The 7,568-nt window shown below is 42.1% G+C and overlaps 1 long non-coding RNA gene across 1 annotated transcript; it reads left to right on the top strand.

Annotated features, from left to right (window-relative positions):
• Positions 1–469: 469 nt before the first annotated feature.
• Positions 470–6,347, top strand: LOC104855445. Its single transcript, XR_778407.1, has 3 exons — positions 470–613; positions 5,477–5,582; positions 6,301–6,347. It is a non-coding gene; the product is annotated as an uncharacterized LOC104855445 (long non-coding RNA).
• The last annotated feature ends 1,221 nt before the right edge of the window (positions 6,348–7,568 follow it).

Below are 7,568 nucleotides of genomic sequence, written 5' to 3'. Positions count from 1 at the left end.
TGGTGCCTGCGTGACTCCCATCGGGCAGCTTGTACCACCCGATAGGAATGTCCGGTGCCCCCGGACACTGTGGATGGGACAGTCATGCATGAACTACCAGCGGCTCAAGCTGGCTGCAGAACGTGTTAATTCTCTTCCCAAGACAAATCGGTTATCTGGCTTGTGTCTGGTGCTAAGGGCAGAAATAGCGGGAAAGAATATTCCAGGTGAACATAATGACATGCAAAAACCTTCAGAGCGCGCTCAGCAGTTTGAACTCATTTGTGGGACCAATTAGGGAGTGTGGTGTGTTACTCTGTAGTAGTTTGTTCTGTGCTCATCATAACGCCTGGGAAAACCCAAAAACTTTAGGCGCCAATCCTTCCAACCAATTATGAGCAATATCTGGGATATGGGTGGATCTACCAGTTATAGAGAAAGTAGGAGTCGATTCTGTTTTTGTCAATCATTTCAGCCACAACCAGTCGGAGTTGCTGAAGGTGGTGCCATAGGCTGTATATAAAGGAGCTTGATTTCTCGCACGGGCTCCCATTTTGTTCTGGCTTGCAAGGTGGGAGTGCGGTGGTGAGTCCTTCGGTCTGCAGGAACTTAGCGGCTTCTTCTACAAAGCATGGTAAGGTCAATTTACTTTCATATTGTAATTCTAATGTGATTTTTTTTGTTGTTTTTTGTTTTTTTTGGTACCGGGGATTGAACTCAGGTCCTTGCGCTTGCAAGGCAGGACACCGAACCGCTGAGCTAAATCCCTGGCCCTGTACTGTGATTTTTTAAGATGGTGATATAAACTACGATTTTAAAAATTTTTTACTTATTTATTTTTTGGTACTGGGGATCATACTCGGATCCTTATGCATGTGAGGCAGGCTCTGGAGCCACTGAGCTAAATCTCTGGCCCTATGATATTTTTGTGTGTGTGTGTGTGTGTGTGCGTTGTAGTACCGGGAATCAAACTCAGGGCCTCGTGGCTTGCCGGACAAACGCTGTGCCACTGAGCTACATTCCCAGCCCCAAATAGTGTGTTTTTACAATTTTATAATATAATCCATAGTAGTCTGGAATGCTTCAGATTTAGGACGATCTCAGTTCCTTAGTCAAATTTGGTCATACAGTCCTGCTTTTTTGGTTCGGTTTTGTCCCGTTTTGTTTTGTTTTCCTGCATCGCGGAGTTGAACGCAGGGCCGTGACACAGAGCGACGTACGTAGCCCTTTTTAAAGATTTAAAAAATTTTTATTTTTAAGCATGTGGGGGGTTAAACTCAGGGCCTCCATATTGAGCTACGGTCCCCACCTGCTCTCTTTTGTCTTTTTTTTTCTTTAATTTTGGCACAGGATTTTGATAAGTTGCTAAATTGACCTGGCTGGGCTCATACTTGTGTTTGCCACACCTCAGTCTCCCAGTGTTGGGATTACAGGCATACGCCAGAGCAGCCACCTTACTTTTATGTTAAAACTTGATGAGTCTTTTATGATTTTTTTCCCAATTTTTTTCTTTTACATTTTATTTGTCTAAATGCTGGTTTCGGTCCCCTCTCTTGTATGATTGTACGGTTTTGTGGGGTTTGAGACTGAAAAATGAAATGCGTGGTGCTGTTGAGCAGGTGCACGGACTACGGATGGTACAGTGGCTGCCAGGGAACCGCTTTTGGCTTTTATTTTTGTGATGGTTATCGCTGTGTACTTGTGTAAATGTTGTGCTCGTCACCTCTTCTATTTTCGATTTGGAGTGGAGAAAATTCACGCAGGAGGATCATGAAAGGATTAGAACGGTTAAGTGTTGCTTAGCTGCCTTTAAGTGAAGTTTTGTGGACTTTATGCCTTTTTAAATATTTGTGCGGTTAGATTTGGGCGCGAATCCTCTCATGTACTAACTTAAAAGGTTTATTTTTTGGTATTTTGAACTTGAAAATGGGCCAGGCACTGTGGGAGGTTGAAGCCCTATAATACAATGTTCAAGTCCAGCCTCTGCAGTGTAGCATTTTGTCTGCAAAGGAAAAAAAAAATAAAGCGGGCGATGTGGGGGGTGCGTGGGGTGTGGGGTGAAGGGGTGAAGGGGTGGGAACTCAGGGCGGTGCAGAGACCGCGGGTTCTTTGGTGGAAGGGATTGAGCAATAAGGAAATGACTTCCGTGGGGAAAGCTAGGCTCCTTTAAATGCCTGCTGCTCCTGTGGGAGTTACCCAGTGACTTTACATAACCTTCCGTTATCTTCAGGCTTTTTCGAGTTAATACAGTTCTTTCTGTTTTATTCAACCAAACATGGTCCTGGTGCCCCTCGCCCCGTTCCCAGTCCCTGTAACCCCCTTTAATGGGGGTTAAAACCAGGGCCTTTGCTCAGAGCTACATCGTCGTCCTTTTTTTTTTTCTTTTTTCTGCTTTGAGACTGCCTCTCTAAATCACTGAATTGCCCAGGATGGGCTTGAATTTGCAGTCCCTTTGCTTCAGCCTCCTAGAGTTCTGGCATTACAGGCATGTGTCATTATGTCCAACAGTCTTACACGCTTTTTGTGAATCTGCCTTTAAAAGTTTGGTCTCATTTGTACTTAACACCGTGGTTGCTGCTAAGCCTCTTTTGAACCAATGTTACATACAGTTTGGCATTTCATTTTACAAAACAGTTTTGTACTCATTCTCTCTGCATTGTTAAATTTTGGTGTTGGTGATTTCACGGGTTTTTTGTTTTTTGGGAGGTTGGTACCGGGATCGAACTCAGGACTATTGCGTTTGTGAAGCGGTCGCTTCACCGCTGAGCTAAATCCCCGGCTCATTTCATGGGGTTTTAATGGAACGTTTTTGTGTCAATTTCAATTTGCAGAAGAAAACATTAACAGTGCATTTCACTTTATAATTGCAAATATACATATTAAAATATTAGGGATTAAACACAGAGCTTTTGCACTAAACTACTTCCCTTTTTGTTTTTAAAAATTTCTTTTGAAAAACGGCCTAGCTAAATTGCCCAGACTGGGCTCTAACTCATGAGTCTGTGGCACTCAGCATCCCAGAGTGTTGGGATTACAGGTGTATTTCACTATTCCTGGCCATATGATTTTAAGGTCTAAATCCTCACCTGGCTCCTACATAAAGTTCCCTAAATGAAATCATTTCAGAAAATTATTAATTTAAAAATGCAAAATTTAATTATGTGAATGTGTCTTGTTGTCAGCTGTTTAACAGAGTTTTGGGATTTTACTTCCCAGAGAAACGGTGGTTGAGGGCCAGTGTATAAACTTCATGTAAAAGAAGTTCTGTGTTACATTCACTTCACAAATAAGGAAAAATTTTCTAATTGAAATAAGGCATTGTGATATTTTCAGTGTTAAAAACCCCACATTGTCTAGCTGAACACACTTGTTTAAGGGCAGTGAGTGCTTTAATATTGCCAATCATCACCAGCTACTACAGAAAACCTTTTAGGGGCGAAACATGGTGGTGCACTCCTGTAATTCCAGCACTCTGTTGGCTGAGGCAGGAGGATCACCATGTTTAAGGTCGGCCTGAACTATATAGCAAGACCCTGTCTCAAAAGAAAAAAAAAGTCTTCACAACAGTTGAGTGTTGAGCATGGTGTTGTTCAGTCCTGCTCCTAGTCTTTTGCATATGATACTTTTGAAAACTGAGGCACATTTCCATATACAGAAAAAGAAATGAACTGTATAACTGAGTGCTCGGTGCTTTCTGGCAGTGGAAGGCCATTGGAATTCAAATTGGTAAACGTGGGTGATCTTCCCGCCTCCGTGTGGGGGTGGGTTGCGGGCCCACGCGCCACGCCACTCCACTCCCTGGTAACCACGCCCAGTTTACAACGGCCGTTTTAAATTGGCAGCACGAGGTCTGCGAGATCACGTGTGTTTTCTAGGAGCGTGGTGGTCAAGTGGAAAGCTTGATCACGGAAACCATGGGACATTGCTAATGTAGAGGAACCTGAGTGAGTCTGCTTTGGAGGCAAAATAAGAATGCTTCTCTTTTTAAATGATGCTGTTTGGATTTCCTTAGTAGTCTTTTAAAATTTTTATTTATTTATTTATTGGTACCGGGGATCGAACTCGGGCCTTTGTGCTTGCGAGGCAGGTGGCAGCACCACTGAGATAAATCTCCGGCCTTTAAAAAATTTATTGTTGAGTTGGACTTGAATTATTTATAGTTTATCATCTAGATTTGTTGACGTCTTTGTTGGTGGGGCATTAGTTTGTTCTTCAAATATTTCCTCTTGGGGGCCGGGAATTTAGCTCAGTGGCACTGCGCCTGCCTTGCAAACGCAAGGTTCTGAGTTTGATCCCCAGTACCCCCCCCCAAAGAATTATCCTCTTAGATTAAATCAGAAATATCAGCTGTTGATAGGACTGAAAGCTATGAAGTGCCAAGATTTTAGGAATTGGATCATGAACCGCACAAATTCTGACTTTTCAAGCGGAGCCCTAGACCTTGAACGATTTCTGGCTGGAATTTAGGTCCAAGCGTCAGTTCTGGCTCCACTTTGCCTATAGAATTTATAAAAGAAGGGGATATTTTTCCAAAGAGGGCGTCCACAAAAGTCATTATCAGCAACTATATGATTTTTTTCTGTCAGTTTCCCTGAAGATCTGCATTCGTATCTAAGAATATCATTAATTAATATTGCTTTTTTTCTTTTTTTTTTTTTCCTTTGGTATGGGGATAGAACTCGGGACCGTGTGCTTTCAAGGCAGGTGGTGAAACGGCTGAGCTAAATCCCCGGCATTGATGGTTTTTTAAATTTTTATTTAAAATTTTTTTTTGGTACTGGGAATCGAACTCGGGACCTTGTGCTTGCAAGGCAAGTGGAGGAACCACTGAGCTAAATCCCCTGCGTTAATGGTTTTTATGATTCATGAAATGATCTGAAATAATTAGTTTCTTGATGTCTGTGCTTTTTTTTTTTTTTTTGGTAGTGGAAATCGAACTCAGGACCTTGCTCTTGTCAGGCAGGAGCGGTACCGCTGAGCTAAATCTGCAGCCTCTGTACTTTTCTAATTTACACTGATGATCTCTGACACTAACGTACACTCAGTTGATCTTGTGTAATATGGGGAACAACAGCCTTCCTTTTTCCAAGGCCATCGTTGATAATCCTGCATGAGTTTTGCATCAGTCTTGAACAAAATAAACAAGAGTTCTTTGACAGACTTCTTATAGAAAGTAAGGGGGCGGGGATTTAGCTCAGTGGCCCTGCGCCTGCCTCACAAGCACAAACTCAGGAGTTCGATTCCCGGTACCAAAAAGAGAGAGAGGGAGTGGGGGAGGGAGAGAGGGAGAAAGAAGGAAAGAAAGGAAGGGGCATCACTGAGAGCTAACATATATAAGAATCCCCCTCTGAGTAAAGCAGGATGTTTTCTTTTTTTTTCCGATACCAGGGTTCACACTCAGGATCTTGTGCCTGGCAAATGGTCCTGGCACCATTGAGCTAAATCCCCAGCCCTAACTTTGACTTTTTAACACCAAATATTTATCTTTATAATTTAGGAAAGCCAGTAGCTGACAGTGGAAGTATTGGCTGGACTGGATTGGAGCAAACAGACTTGAGGAGAGGCGCGGGCGTGATAGAGCCGCTCAGGTGCTTTTGTTTCAGGTATAAGAATGTGAAGAGAATTCGTTTATTTTTAAATAACTTGATTGAACTAAAATTGCATACTGTACAATTTACAAACATAAAGTGTATGAGTCAGTAGTATTAGCATATTGACAGAGTTGTACAACCGTGACCACAATCAGATTTAGATCGTTTTTGTTACGCCAAAGCAAAACACTACTTACTAGCTATCCTCTCCCAATTCTGACCACTAAATGTAGGAATGTAGGAAACCACTGAGCTTTTTTTTTTTTTTCTTCATACCGCGGATAGAACTCAGGACCTTGCGTTTTTGAGACAGGTGGCGGCACCACTGAGTTTAAAACCAACCGCCCCCACTCCTGCCTAATTATTTTTCTATTTTGTGGCACTGCTGAAATTTTCAGTGGATTCGGGCATGGGAATCTGGGGACAAGGATTTGAGTTTTGCATACTAAGGTTCCCAGGCTCTTGTGTTTCCTGTTTTATATAAAAGAAATACGGAGAAAGGGCTGGGGATTTAGCTCAGTGGTTCCACAGAGAAGTGCAAGGTCTCGAGTTCGATCCCCGGTACCAAAACAAAAAACAAAACGAAACAAAATAAAAGAAATACGGAGAGATAAATGAAACATAGATTTGGGCAAATTGCTCATGACAAAAAGTGACAAAAAGCTACTATCAAGTGATATTATACACTGAATGCGCTTTATAATATATGTTCTCTCTTGTCCCTGCTCAGATCAGAGTCTCCGGTCTATACAGCAATCAAACAGTACGACTTGATTGGTAAGCTGTCCTGGATTTTGGTATTTCCCTCAGATTGCTCTTTGATATCTCTTTTTTTTCAAATGTATAAAGGACTTGTGTGTGAACTGCATTTTACTTTGTTAACTGTCAATTTTCTAATCAGATATACAGATATAACTGGGTCAGGCCTCCTTTCTGATGAGTGATAAAATTTCAAATGAATTTGGGATTGAAGTTTTCAGTATATGGGAATACCAAGTCTCAGAGTAGGTGATTTTCTAACAGGAGTTGTTGTCCCCTATAGTGTATGTTGTGGAATGTGGTCTTACCCTGCAGCCTTTAAACAATTAACCTTATGAGTTGTACTTATTGTATAACATCTGTAGAGTAAATGCTGTATATAGCTCTAACTCTCATACCTGTGATTCCAGCACTCAGGAGGTTGAGGCAGGAGGGTCACTGAGTTTGAGGCCAGCTCAGGTTACGTAGTGGGTTCAAGGCCAGTCTGAACTACATAAGAGACCCTGTCTTAAAGAACCCCCCCAAAGTACCTCTTTTCACTTCCTTTTCAGTTCTATCTTCAATCAAGGTAACTGTCTACCCTTAGGTCTTAATGGAATCTTTGAACCTCAGTTTTCCTAATCTGTAAAATGGAAGTCATATTTTGTTATCAGAGATGTTGTGAGAATGAAATGAAACAATCTTTGGTCTTCACCCAGTACCCAACACATACTCTGGAAGTGGTCCTCCCTCATTTTCTGAATGCATGTACTTGAACAAGACATTAGAGTATTTGGTTTAGCCTTGTACTCTGCCCCTCTCCCTTACTTTTCTTTCCTGTCTCAGGTATAGCTCATTCCTTACAGGTTGCTTTGACTGCTATTTGGAAATCCCAACTCTATTCTTAGTCTTTTGTATATTTGTTTGGGCACTGGGGATCAAACTCAGGATCTCCACTGAGCTAAATTCCTGGCCCCCAACTCTGTATTCTTGCTGTGAAGCAAGAGGCGGCTGAGGAACTCACATGGTTCCTTGCCCTGAGCAGAGTCTTCTTTGGGCCTACTTGGACACCTCCCTAGAGGCTGGACTGTCCCAGCACCCAGCAGGACTTTGCTGGTGGGTGCCTGCTGTGAACTAGCAGTCCTAAAACTCTTGTTTTCCATAACTATAAAAACTCACTTCTGCGCTGTTATTAGTTCATTGAAGATTAGGTAAAGACATTTGAAAATGTGAGAAATGCTAAATATGAATATGCAGTAA

This window comes from Fukomys damarensis, unplaced genomic scaffold (genome assembly GCF_012274545.1).
Source record: "Fukomys damarensis isolate Sample0158 unplaced genomic scaffold, DMR_v1.0_HiC HiC_scaffold_39, whole genome shotgun sequence".
NCBI classification, from domain to species: domain Eukaryota; kingdom Metazoa; phylum Chordata; class Mammalia; order Rodentia; family Bathyergidae; genus Fukomys; species Fukomys damarensis.
Note: the sequence above shows the minus strand (reverse complement) of the source record. Positions and strands in the feature narration are given on the sequence as shown.